This window comes from Dermacentor albipictus, chromosome 4 (genome assembly GCF_038994185.2).
Source record: "Dermacentor albipictus isolate Rhodes 1998 colony chromosome 4, USDA_Dalb.pri_finalv2, whole genome shotgun sequence".
Lineage (NCBI taxonomy): Eukaryota > Metazoa > Arthropoda > Arachnida > Ixodida > Ixodidae > Dermacentor > Dermacentor albipictus.
Window position 1 is genome coordinate 57,209,591 of NC_091824.1, and position 13,557 is coordinate 57,223,147.

The following is a 13,557-nucleotide window of genomic DNA, read 5'->3' on the forward strand; positions in this document are numbered from 1 at the left end:
AGGTTGTCGGAGCCGCTACAAAAATTGACACTGCCGTCAACCAGCTCCTTGCTTGCGTCGTTACAGGACGTGTATAGACTCGTAACTGTAGGCACCCAGGTACAAAACCATCGAGCCGATGTCAACTTTAAGTTCGGAACTGTTCACATACGTGCATTTCCAGCGGCTGTCCTGAGCTTTACATATTGTAGTCCAGTGGATAAAAAATTGAGAAGGGTCTGACCGGGGACCAGGTTCTGGCGTTATTCTGGACATTTTCATTGTTCCTTTTTCTCGATCGACGCACTGACTGATCGACTGAAAGCATTCCGCAAAATGTTTTACCCTTATACGCAATTGTTCATAGCTATGACGCGTGTATTAGTGATTGGGCCTGCTAAAGACAATAAATAATTTTGTGTGCAATGTTATTGAGCTCGAACTGTTTCACAACTTCCTTTAGCCTTCTGCATGCATATGGGAGCTCCTTCTTTCCTTCTTAGGGGTGGGGGGGCTGAGACATCCTGTCAAGTTATGAAAAGCTTTTTTGACATTCTCGACATATGAAGGATGCGAATAAAGCTTTATCTTAAATTATGCTGTATTCCTTCTCAGAAGTGACTGTTATCCAAGCGGTCAGCCTTGGACCACGCAGCAAATGTCTAACGAAATTGTGTTCTCAATTTGAAACGCTGAGAAACCGTATTCGTATACGTTTTCGAATTTAAGCACGCAGAATTAAGCTACGAAGGCAAAGAAACTGCGTCGGATGTTCAGCGGGAGTGGAATAGACCGACGCCTGCTTGAAGTAAGCACACACAGGAGGAGACGTGCAGACTGATCAATAAATTCTATAGGTGGCGCCACCAAGCGATCGCTGTTTAATCACTGCTCCCGCTGTGTTTCACTGAGAACTCCCAGGATGGCGCCACTGTCACTCGTTGCCGGTTGCAGGGAGTTACGGTTCACTTGTTAATCAACAGCGCTGTTTGTATAAAAGGCAGAGTAGGTGAACTCGGTTGCACGACTCCTCTGTAAGTGTGCGATCGAAATACCTAGAAATTGCCTGGCACAACAATCAAACAAGCAAAAATGTGGCGCATAATGTCGATATTATTCTTACTAGGAGGGGGGTCTTCAGTGCATTATTCATAAATGTACGTGTTAGTTTTCTACCTACCTCTGGGAAACTTCGAACTAGTATGGACATTGACTACATCACTACCCTCTCCCTGTGCCTTCACGAGAATGCTCATCCCGCTTTCTTAAACACAATCTTCATTAATATACTCAATTATTATCCTGTAATCCACTTTCAGCTACGAAGCACAACATGCGTGGATTAATTACACATTTAATTTAACGGCATCTGCGTTTTTCTCGGCCGATGCGGTGCTGCAGGCACAATTCGGAGTTCCGCAGCAGTCTCAGTTAATTGTAAATCTCGATAATTTGTTCTTGATTAGCACATCTGAAATTCTTCCTTTAATTACCTTCGATTCTTCTGAACAGGAAACCACCTTCTCTCCTCCCGCCTCAAACGTTTGTGCAACCTACAGGATGTACGTGCGATTATGCCACGACTGCGGAGCGCAGAACATATGCATACGTTCGATTAAATATCACAGACCTCGCGCATCTGCCCAAAAGCGAGCGATCAACATTTGTTCGTCGCTATGCCTCCTCTGCCCCCCGGCAGGGAGCGTCGCCCTCCACCGCACGACATGCCCCCGTTAGAGGTCGCGTACATTCGGATGCCCATGGACGTCGGGATTTCAAAACGCTTGAAGCGCAGCCGCAAATGCATCGAACAGCGAAAACACGGGGAGGAAGCGGCGGGCGTTCGGAAACGCTCGCAGCGCCGGTCCCCGTCGCGTCCCCTCCTATCCCCTCCCCTCCACACGCGCTCCCAGCGTAGTTCGAACGCAACAAAGAGACTGCACGGCTCGCAAGCGTGATTCAGCGAGCGCCGGTCGCACGCTTTGAGCGTCGGAGTCCGCTGCTTCGCAATATGCCGCTGCTCCCGTAGGAGAGAGGGAGCGAGTGCGGGGATGCGGTCTGGGGGGGGGGGGGGAGGGCAAGCACAGCGAAAGAAGACGGGGAGAGGGGAGGCCGGGGAAGGCCTTTTGCACTAGCGAAGCATAAAAATCGACTTATCAAGACAAACGGCGTGTTCGGGAGCGCATTGCGCGCGGCCACATTTATCATGGCGCGCCGGAACGAAACGGCGAGCCACTGGCGCTTCTCGTACGCTCCGCTGGGTGGGGCTTCGCTGCTCGCGTCGGCGCGTCGGGAACGCCTCGATGACGCGCGCGCCGCAGCGGCTCGCTCGCGTACGCCGCTTGCGACCCGCCCGCCATCTATCGCTGGCCGCCGCAAGTGTGCGGCGCAGGAAACGGCGGGCTTTTCGTAATGGTTCGTTGGCTCTGCCAACGTTCCAGCCGGGTCGGTCGGGATATCTATTGTTTTGGCTTAGGTTATCCGGGGCCCGGTACGTTGACGCAGCGCGTGCCCGTCTTTTGTCGACTACTGAAGGGGCTAGGAGAGTGTGATTCTTCTAGGACAACCAACCGCGACGCTGGTTGACTCGTTGCGAAGGAAGGGGTGCGAGAACAATACTTCCAATTTAAGCGGAAAGATTAACTGCCGCAGTTGCCTATGTATTTTCCGAGCGTATGCTACTCTTTCTACATGTGCATGAGAAAGTGTCTCAGAGTAACGCATGTTCGCGCTTCAATGCTAACGAAGCTCTCTATTTGGGTCTCGGGTCTCACGAAAACGACACATTACAACAAACCAGCTGTCTGCCAATTCGAAGGATAAGAAAACTGATACACCGCCAAACCACGAGCCTAGCTCTGTAGCTGAAACAGCGCACTAATTTTCACACATACGCCAGATTTCCATAGGGGTGTGTTATGCACCGACTAGGCGTTGTTTATGTGCCACCACTCACCGTTTTCGTTTTCTTTTGGGAGTTGTTTCTATCCTGCCTTCTTTCACAAGTTATTAGAGAAGCTTATTCCACGTCGTACTTTAAGCTACCCGTACAGGTAGTTCTATGGATGTGAAGCAACTCTCGAGAACAACCGTAAACACTATACAACGCAACGCATGTATCCGTGCCCTAAATAAACCGCGAAAGTACAAACACCTATCGCTGATGGACACGTAACTCGCTTCGGGCTCCGCCTATCAACACCTTTGTCAGGTACAAAAAAGGCGCGACAGTTCTTGCAGCTTCCACGATTGTTAAACCTCAAGCCACACGTTGTGTTAACGTAACGGTATACCAGAAACGTTGTGTCGGTAAACATGTTGCCAAGTACGGTGTTTGCATGCTGCCCGACGCGTCTGCAAATGCCGCGAAGGCTACCACGCATACGCGAAGCCGTCATTGCAGTCACAAACACCCACTCGGACGCAGCACGCGCTGTGTGTTTGCGTATGTGTATGTATACCTTTTATAACGTGTGTCAGTGCTTCGAAAAAAAGCCGAGGCCGTCGCGCGCGCCCGATAATTTATGCGCGCGGGAAGCAAGGCATAAATCTCGGTTCTCTTTCTGCGCATCGTTTTTCTAGTCGCTCTCTCTGTTCCCTCCACGTTGGGACTGGCGGAGGAAGAAAAGGCTTAGTCCCGTTTGAGCCCATAGAAATGAGCTGAATGCAGATTGTCGCTTTCACGAGGCGTCGCTGTTGAAGCCTCCACCCCCCATCTCAGCTGCCGCAGAGCCGTTGCCTATGCACCGAGCTTACTCGACGGCTCGTACGTAATCCCCATTCCTTCCTGCAGCCTCCAAAGTTGAGCCCGGCGTTGCTCCATATGGGCTTTTTTGCGCCGCTGTCTGTTTTTCGTTGCACTTATTTCTCACTTTATTTTTGCGCAGACGCATTTACCCTGCGGGGGTATCGCTTGTGTATATGCTTCGAACATTTATTTATTTATTTTTGTTATCTTTATGTTAGATGCGTGCGTGTAACCCATTTGTGGGAACGTTCCTGAATCATCGGATGCTTTTGGAGAAAATAGGCAAACAACAGAAAATGTGTGTTGGTTCGATTTTGCCGTCGTTGAAAAGGTCAACCAAAAAAAGAAGAAGCTGGGGTAAAATTTTGTTTATCAGCTTAGTTGTAACATAAATAAATCAATAAATTTATAACAATCGTTCTTCGGGGCCATTTCCCGTTTTACGCTTGTCAGGAAACATTTAGACCAGCAGAGTTTGTAGCGCGAAGTAGGGGAAATATTGGTTGTTTGTAGTGTATGTAACCATTTATGGTTATAGAGAGATCCCTTGCACCAACGATGTCATACAGTGGCAGAAAACACTCCGCGACAAACAGAACGGTTAGCGAGTGATTTGTGTCTTTAAGATTAGATCAAACCTCAAGCTGCGCATGGGCCGAGAAAACGTGATGGTCCTGGCTGTTCCAGCGCTCTATCAATTCCTTTTCGTTCTTCGTCAGTATCCCAAGGGGCGCCGTTATCATTCTGACCAACCGTGAACAGTGCGATGATAAATAAACAGAATCGAGAAAAAAGAATCCTTATCCGGCTCTTCCTCCAATATTATCCAGCTCTGCCTTCAATCAATCACTTTCAATCACTCAATTATTAGACATTACTAGAATTACAAAGGAAATGTAATACAGAAGGAGGTCCCAAAGTAAAAACTGTCAGGTGTACCTCCTGTTTTAACATGTATAAAGATATTGAACGTAGGAATAGCAACGAAGGTAAGAACAGCGTTAAAATACAAGCAACATGTTAGAAGTAATTCATGAAACATGTGGTAGTTGAAGATTACACAGAAATGAGCAAGGATAATTCTATTTTGAAATACACATGATAGTACGAACACTACAGTAATTGAATAGGAGTATAATGATTATGTAACAACAGTGCAGAAACAAACAATGCAACAAAACTAATTTATAAACGGCTAATAATCTCTGAACATAAAACGAGAAAAACAATAAAACTTGGCTACACAGTAAAGAATGTATACACATACGCATACATACATACACGTATATACACGCATATATATATATATATATATATATATATATATATATATATATATATATATATATATATATATATATATATATATATATATGCACATACAACCTACATACGCTTGTATATTAATGAGATAAAGTATGTTGTTAGTAAGAACTGTTTTAAAAGCCGCCGAAAACAGTGTAGTGAAGAACATGATTAAATATTTGATGGCAGTGAAGTCCAAAACGAAATTTCAGAAAAGAAGGCTGTCATTTTACCGTAGTTATTGTTGACTTTAGGAAGCAAGATGTTAATATTTTCAGAAAACCGCGTGTTATTTCTATTGAAAAGTTGCGCTTGGGAAACTAACTCAGTTGGAATGTCACTGTTTCTACTTCTATACTATATGATACCTAGTTTGAGTTGAAATGTGCAGGTTATGGGTAGAATTCCAAGAGTGCGAAAAATGGGCGCTGCTGATGCGGTGTATGAACTGTTGGTAATTATTCGGTCCGCCTGGTTATGAAGGTGCATGAGGGATGTCAAGTGTACGGGGTATGTGTTGCCCCACCATGAAATGCAGTAAGGTGACTGGTAATGAAAGCGTAGTAAAGTAATTTTAGAATATGTTGCTGAAGACGGTGTCTTGTTCGAATGAGCACGCGGATAATAAAAGCAGTCTTCTTAGTGACATAGTTTACGTGAATGTTATACTTTAGTTGGGGGTCTAATGTAACACCTAGAAAAGTAATAAAATGAGATGATGTAGTGACGTAGTTATCAATGTAGAGTTCAGGGGTTCTTGTAGGCGTTTCTTTGGACGAGTGAAATAAGATAAACTTTGTTTTAGCAGGGTTTACGCTTGGCAAGTTATTTTTACACCAAGAAACAACATTCGTGACATCGGTGTTTAACTTTCTTAGTAGACTGTTAATGTCTTTATCACTAGTGAATATCGTTGTATCATCAGCATAGAGGATGCACTTTGAACAGTTAAGCGATGATGGTAAGTCATTAATTTAAATGAGGAATAACAGAGGACCCAAAATTCATCCTTGTGGAACACCTTGGTTGGTTGTTATTGGAGAGGATAAAACGCTTTCATATCTAACAACCTGGGTTCTGTTACTAAGGTAGCTTTGCAATAGAGCTAAAGGAGGTCCACAAATTCCAATTGATTCAATTTTAGCATATAGAATGGAGTGGTTAATAGTGCCGAAAGCTTTAGTTAAATCAATAAATACCGCCGCCGCCCATAGCCCATTGTCGATAAACTGCTTTATGCTGTCAGTTAGTTTCATCAGTGCTAATTCGGTTGATAAGTTAGCAGGAAAACCAAACTGTTTAGGTGTCAAAAGGTTAAATTTTGTTGAGTAATTCGTTTGGCAATTAACAAGGAGCTTCTCCATTACTTTACTAAAAAATGGGAGTATCGTTATAGGGCGATAATTAGAAAACATATTTCGATCACCTTTTTTAAATACTGGAGTTACTTTGCCTTGTTTGAGACTCGTTGGAAAAGCGCCGGTACGAAATGCAGTGTCAATAATATCAGAGAGGACAAACGATATCTCACGAGCAACAAGTTTATTTTAGATGGATGAATTGAATTTAGGCCACAGGCTGTGGTCTTTAGACCTATTATAGTGCGATAAATTTCATTTGGCGAAGAGGGTTTTAAGGAGAGGCAAGAGGGACAACTTAGTCAAGTTAGTGACACCCGCTGCAGAACTCTTGAAAAATGATTCATTAAATGAATTGGCGACAACTGTAGGAAGAGTGCCGGTGCCGTCCATAAACTCTGTCACAAGCGTGTCCTGTTGATTGAGGTTTAAAAATTATTTCAATACGTTCCAATTCTTTCTACGGTCATTCGCGTTTTCGAGCACTTTATTTTGATATTAGGTTCTTTTAGCTTGTTTAAGTAAGACGGTGAGAGTTCGTGAATACGATTTGAATCGAGCTCTAAGGGCGAGGTTGAATGACTTATAGAGCGTAGTAATTCTCTAGTGATCCACGGGTGTCTGGGGGTGGGGTACCAATGTGATATGGAGGATGCAGACGCACAAGTGTTTATAATATCTGTTAGTTTCTCATTCAAAGTGTTGAATGCTTTAATACAAGATTCCTTGGATAATAGGCCCCAGTCAGAGTCGGATACCACATTAATAAATTTTCCTGAATCGAAAGAACTCTTAATAACCATTTTATTTTTATATGTAGTTTCAGTATTCAGTAAGAGAAAAATTGGATAATGGTCTGTCAGTATAATATTGAGCACACCAGATTTTTGATTAGTCGTGACATTACTGAGTACATGGTCGATAAGCGTATTTCGACCGGAAGGAGTACATCGTGTTGGAAAGTTTAGTAAAGATTCCAAACCATGTCCAATGAAGCACTTGGAGTACTTGACACAAGAACTATTGCTAATATTTTAATGTTAATGTGAATGTCGCCTACAATGATTACATTATAATTTTTGGTAATGAACGAGTTTAATAAACTAGCAAGTTCACCACAAAAGTCATCGTAAGGTGGTTATGGCGAATGGTAAATTGAGCCAATGATAGTTCTTTTGTTGGTTGGCAGAAAGTTATTGTCAAATTCAAGCCAAACTGATTCGCATTTGGCCATGTAAAATGCGATATCTGCACGCCGTTTTCATGATAATGTGTTTGAAATAAATATTCCCGATCCACCGTGGCCATCAGCCAGACTATGAAAAAGTTCTTAATGGTAGCCCGGTATGGAAAATAAGGTGTCGTCAGCTGCAGATAGCCATGTTTCCGATACATATATGAGCGAAAAAGTGGTGATTGGTTAAAGTAAGAAAGTTAACCATATCATCCAAATTTTTCGGTAAGGTTCGGACGTTAAAATGTATGATAGAAATCTGAGATGTGGACGACGAACTAAGAACTTGCTTCAGCTCATGAACAGTGTGTGACGCCATGGGGGTTCAGTCCTGAAGGCACAAGAATAGTGCTTTTCAGTCAAAAATGGCTAGATCATCAACTCCAGAGATGCGGTACACCCGACTGTCTGTAGACTTTCTTGCTTTGAAAGGGCAGTTGTCGACCCAAAGGAACTGTTACTGCTTTTCCATTTTAAGAGCATGCTTGAGCAAACAGCCGCTTGTTCTCCGGAGTCAGGTGATCGTTGACGAATATGGGCTTATCCTGATTCGTTATGCCAATGGACCTGGTTGACAGACGCGCCTTCCTAGCCTTTGTAGCGAATTCGGTCTTCTTTTGACGAGAACAAGAACGCGCAATAATGTTCGGGCCATCTTTAGCAGGGACCATGTGCACAACATCAATCTCTGCAGGAGTTACATGACAACCAATTATTTCTGCGATATGTTGCGGAATTGCTTCACAGCTTTCGCCTTTTGCTCCACATTGTTCATGCGGGAGTATTGCTGCAGTTGAACAACCTGTTTTGTTAGCTGCTCGTTCGTTCGCGAGAGCTCCTTATTTTCTTTGAGCAGACCTTCCTGCTTAGTCTTCACTGTTTCGTAGGATTCTGTTTCTTTTGATTATTTTTTGATTATTTGGAAGTATTTTGCCTCTTTATTTATTTATCCCTTTCCATTTTTTGTAACTTGCATGTTCTACATGTAACGTACATTTCGAATTTATTTGGGCTCTACTGTTGCTTCTTATCTCACTGCGATCGGAAACACTTCTTTTTTAACATGGACAACTAATTACGTCACTAATGTTCCCGTGTTTTGTGCTGCTTTCTTATCACCACTGCTCTATTAATCTGTAATCATATTATATCTCCGATCTCGCCATATTGTAATAAAAAGAAATGGCAAATATCCCTATACTTAGCTCCGCTCTAAATTTTCTATTTATTGGGCTGCTTTCACCTGTAAGTTCCAACGTTGGCCGAAAGGCGACATTTTACTTGAAGGGATTCAGTCTGATAATTTTTTTTCCAACTCGATGGGACACTCTGTTATTGCGTCTAATATGGTTTAAATGAGAATATTAGCTGGCTGGTATTTAAGAGCTCAACCAACGTAGCTGCAGTGACACAAGCAACTGCAAATGTGGTCATGTTTAAGCGTCTCGCATTTCACACACAGACGACCACCGCTGCTTCAAATCGATTAGAAAGTTACTAAGAGACAGCAGCTGTTGTGGCTTTCATTTATTTCACATTCCTAAAAGAGCACAGAACACACATACGCACACGCGCGCGCACACACACGCACGTACAAAATGAAGCGCTTTCCCATGGCGTTTCAAGATGCATGCACGCCATTCAAAGCTAAATTTCTGTTGTCGTGAAGTGGGGCAGTATTCATATTTAAGTTGAAGAGAAAACTTTTACATTAGAACAAGTGCGTTGGTGCTGCTCTAGACGAAACCATGCGGTGACCAGCTTAATTGTTACTCAATTCCTCAGCGGCTGCAGTACGTTTTTTAACCGTCGTCGCATGACATAAAGCACACAGCCTGTGATACACAGTATATATGTAAAAGCAAGAGCGCATTCAGTATTTCAAGCTCAAGTTCTCGGCTGTTTCTGTTGTGGTAATAAACATGTTATACATGCCCTTCTCAATGCGCATACAATACAGAGACCCGATTTACGAATATTTTAGTTCGTAAGTTCTATTTGGCATTGCCCGGTGTTTTTACTAATGAAATGTCCTATATCACAATGGGCTGATATCTCCTCTCACGAACAATTTTTTACCCTAAGGACGTTTTCCGAGTACGTGCCCAGTTTCTTACAGTTGTTTAAATATTTCTGATATACATTTCTGAAAAAAAAGAGGAAATCATGTTTCTGACAAGAGAAGTCCTAACTTTGAATTAAAATTAAAATAGCCTCTGTCGGCACATTTTGTAGCTCTGCAGGGATCGAGCAGCAAAATTGCACATTGCACAAAAATTATCGCCGAACGTTCGCATGTCCAAAGTGACGCACAACTAATTTTATGTTGTTCTAGTGTATAAGACACACTCGCACTCGCACACACCCCAAATGAAGGATAAGGATAGCTATGAAAAAAGAATAAACAGTTTAGTTGCTGTATGTTTGATAACCATAGCATTATTAATTGTCGAACTTTGCTCTTAAAGTGCATCTGTCCTTTACTATTAAACTTTGAAGAAAGACTGGCCGAACTTTCAATCTAGTACTGAAGGAGAGATTTGCCCAGGTGGCACTGAAAATGTTGGCCACGGTTGTGTCAACGGCTTCTCCACAAGTAACAGGTTCTAAGCCTTTGTTCTGTTGAACAGCTGTGCACACTGCCTGCGATGTGCCATGCGTAAATTAACGTATTTTACTAATGTACTGTCTAAATCACTTACTGCTTCATTCTTTTTTCAATGCCTCGGCTTGTCCGTGCTTGTCAGGAACCACCTCTTCAGGCCCTTCCACTGAAACAGAAAGAAGGATTTTCTGTGAGTAAAGAACCGGTCAACAAAAGTTTCTGATTACAAGTTCATCTCGATCAGATAACGCTTACAATACTGGTTATCGGAAATGAAAAAGGGAACTGTCACCGAATAGTTGTTTTTTGTTTTGTTTCCCTTACCGCTACGGAAATTACGTGTATGCCACAGACTTACGTATGTTGGCAGCGCTGCAGAGATTGTGAAGTTGAAGATCAGTTATTTATACCTAAATAACGCGAATCGTCGCAATATTCGGGTATAAGTCAAGCTTTTGTTCGAATCACGATGAGTCTGATCTCACCTGCATGCGGCACGTGATGCAGCAGCGGCAAATCAAGTGCGTTTGTCAATAGTTACTGCTTAGTTTTTTGCAGGTGTCTGCGCAAACGTTTAGCACGTGCAGGTGGTGTGCATGTTTTGAAGTTAACGAATATGTTGATTGCCTTCCAACGCTACCGGGTCAGTTATTTGTATTGTAGCACTTATTGCCGTCCAATAATACATTCTGTGTCGGCGGGGCTTGAATATTCACTTGTTTGAACTTATAAACACTTCCAAACGGTTCTCTTATGGTCACGTGGCGGCTGGCTTGCGTGCGTGTCCGTTGTAAAGCACAATCCTCCAAAAGGCACAACTCTACGTTGCTACCAGTTTCGAGCGCGGCACATGAATTATAAGACTGAAGAAATATAAAGTGCATGGTTCATCGTAGCGTCGATTACCCTAACAGAAAGAATTAACCTTCTTTGGTGATCCTTTATGTAGTGGGCAGTAGTGCTTATCTATGTAGGCTTTGATGCTTAAATCATTGCCATTACTTTGTTGTTGTCATAACTGCCACGTGCGTGCTGCTTCGCGACTTACTTCGAAGTCAACGCTTGCCTGTGTCTTTCTTAATACTCGCCACCTTTTCTGGGGGTCTCGCCTCTAGTCATCCCGGGAAATCATTGTTGCGGCTACCTGAATTATTTATTATTTGCATAAATTCAATCGGCCGAGTTGCACCTTCAAATAACAACACTGGTTGGGGGACGAATATTTGCCCGTTTGTGTCGCTTCATTTCTCATGAAACTTTGAAGTAAAAGAACTTGACAAAGCTTGGCGCTTGTTCAGATTTTCGGCTAGCTGTAGCTGTTACCGTGAAGACAATTACTTTGCTTTATAATTCACATGCACAAAAAAAGGTGCATTTAAAGTGGCGTATAGCTACCAAAATCTCCTATTTACAAGATTGAAGAACATAAATTGTGACCTTTTTTTTTTCTTTTTTTCATTTGTGGTAGGTGGGGTGGACAAATCCAGTCTATCGCAACGCCACACGCCGAGAGGTTGCGACAGCTTCGTTACGTATCTCTCGTGGCTTACGACACCACATTCGCTACGTAAATTGTTCACATTCGTCTTTCTTGCGCAACGCAGTCCGACACTAGTTGTGAGCGACGTAGCGAGATTCTCTTGTGCATAAATTATATGCAAGCTATCTTGCATGACCTAACCGGTCGTTTTGAAGTAGTGCAGTATTCGTGTGCGACATTTTTTGGCCATAACTCAGATGCGACTCGCTCTACTCTGTCAGCAGCGTTCCACTTTTATTTGGGGTAAGCATTTTTCATGACGTTCTTCCACTGTGCCCTCGCTGTCATAAGCTCCGTCTAGTTCTTTCGTTTAAATATTTCTTGACTCTGTTTGGCTATTATTTTCATTTACCAACTTCGTGACTTCTGGCCACCATTGGCACTATGCAGGCCACCATTGCCTTCATGCTTACGTATTTCTTAAGCCTTCTCATTACGAATCCGAAACATAGTTACCTTCCTTCACATAGCTTCGTTACAATTCTTAGGACCCTTCCTCGGTTGTGTCAGGGCCAAACTCATCAACTAACTACAGGTAAGGCAGAAAAAAGTACTAAAATTGTCGCAGACGTGCTTCAGCGTTTACTTAAACACTGGTCATGTGACTACACTGGCGCAAAAAAAAAAAAGAATTACAAGTAGCAATATTATGGGCTTCTCGTTTGTGCAGTCGCACTGAACGCATAATATCCGTGCAAGAGGCACAGTATATTCTTTCCTTCCTAAAACAACACAGCGTCGTCCTGGACACAAGCAGGTTTATACTACAACTAATGTGCTTCTGTTGTGTCTGGGCAAATGTAAACGGCTTTTTTTTTTGCCTAACTTCAAGGATTAGGTGATATTTTGACAGCACCGTATAACAGCACTAGCGAAACTACGTGAAAAATATAGCTGTTGATCAATGGTGACCTTCCTGCATATTTTCTGTGTCCGCGCCTTCTTGCGTTTTGTTTTAAGTTTTCCAGCCGATAGCACTTACAGCACTGTGTTTTGAGTGATATATATTAACTAATTTCATAACTATTACTAGTTAGGGGCACGCTGCGGTGGACTGCGAATAGTTAGACCTTGTCAGAAGTGAATACCTGTTAAGGGATTTGTTCATTACTTACTCGTGCTAATAAACGAGGCCAAGTATTTGTATGCTAAACGGAGACAGCTGAAAAAGATGTTCAATATCGATTGTTAAGAGCTGCACTCACCTCACAGTTATATTTCGTGTAACATAATACTTCGCATATTTATAATATGTATTGTTATACTATATGGCAACGTCACGGCACTCCGACATTTTGTTGGTTACTGTGGAATCTTGAAACTCGCTTAACATGCCCACACCGCTTTCAACGAATATGCGTGCTCGTACGAGTGCAAGTTAATAGACGCTTCATGGCCGAAGCTGTTGCGACAAACCAAAATTCAAGTGTTCCCATTTTCCGGCATTGTGCATCGGGGGAAGTTGTGGTTGTAACGACATACTGGGGTCGTAGTTTCAGGTGTTCTGTGTCGGTGATACGCGTCCCAACGAGATGCATATTTAAGCTGGGCGCTTGTGTTCCCGTCTCCGCGGTCACGTGCTGTACGTCCTTTTCAACAATAGTCGCTTCGTAAGCACTCTAATTTGTATTCTTTACTTTGAACCGTAGTCTTCTTAGCGAGGCATTTTTCGTTGACTTAAAAAAAAGAAAGAGGAATACTTATAGCGAGTGCTAAATGTTTTAACCTCGGAGGTAAAGAAAAAGTAAGAAAAGGTTGAGTGAGGCGAACTGTCGTCAGGAAAAAAGA

At 42.9% G+C, this 13,557-nt stretch overlaps 1 protein-coding gene across 5 annotated transcripts in view; it reads left to right on the plus strand.

Annotated features, from left to right (window-relative positions):
- Positions 1-13,557, plus strand: part of LOC139059103 (homeotic protein antennapedia-like) — a 368,433-nt gene that overhangs the window by 32,720 nt on the left and 322,156 nt on the right. The window lies entirely within an intron of this gene.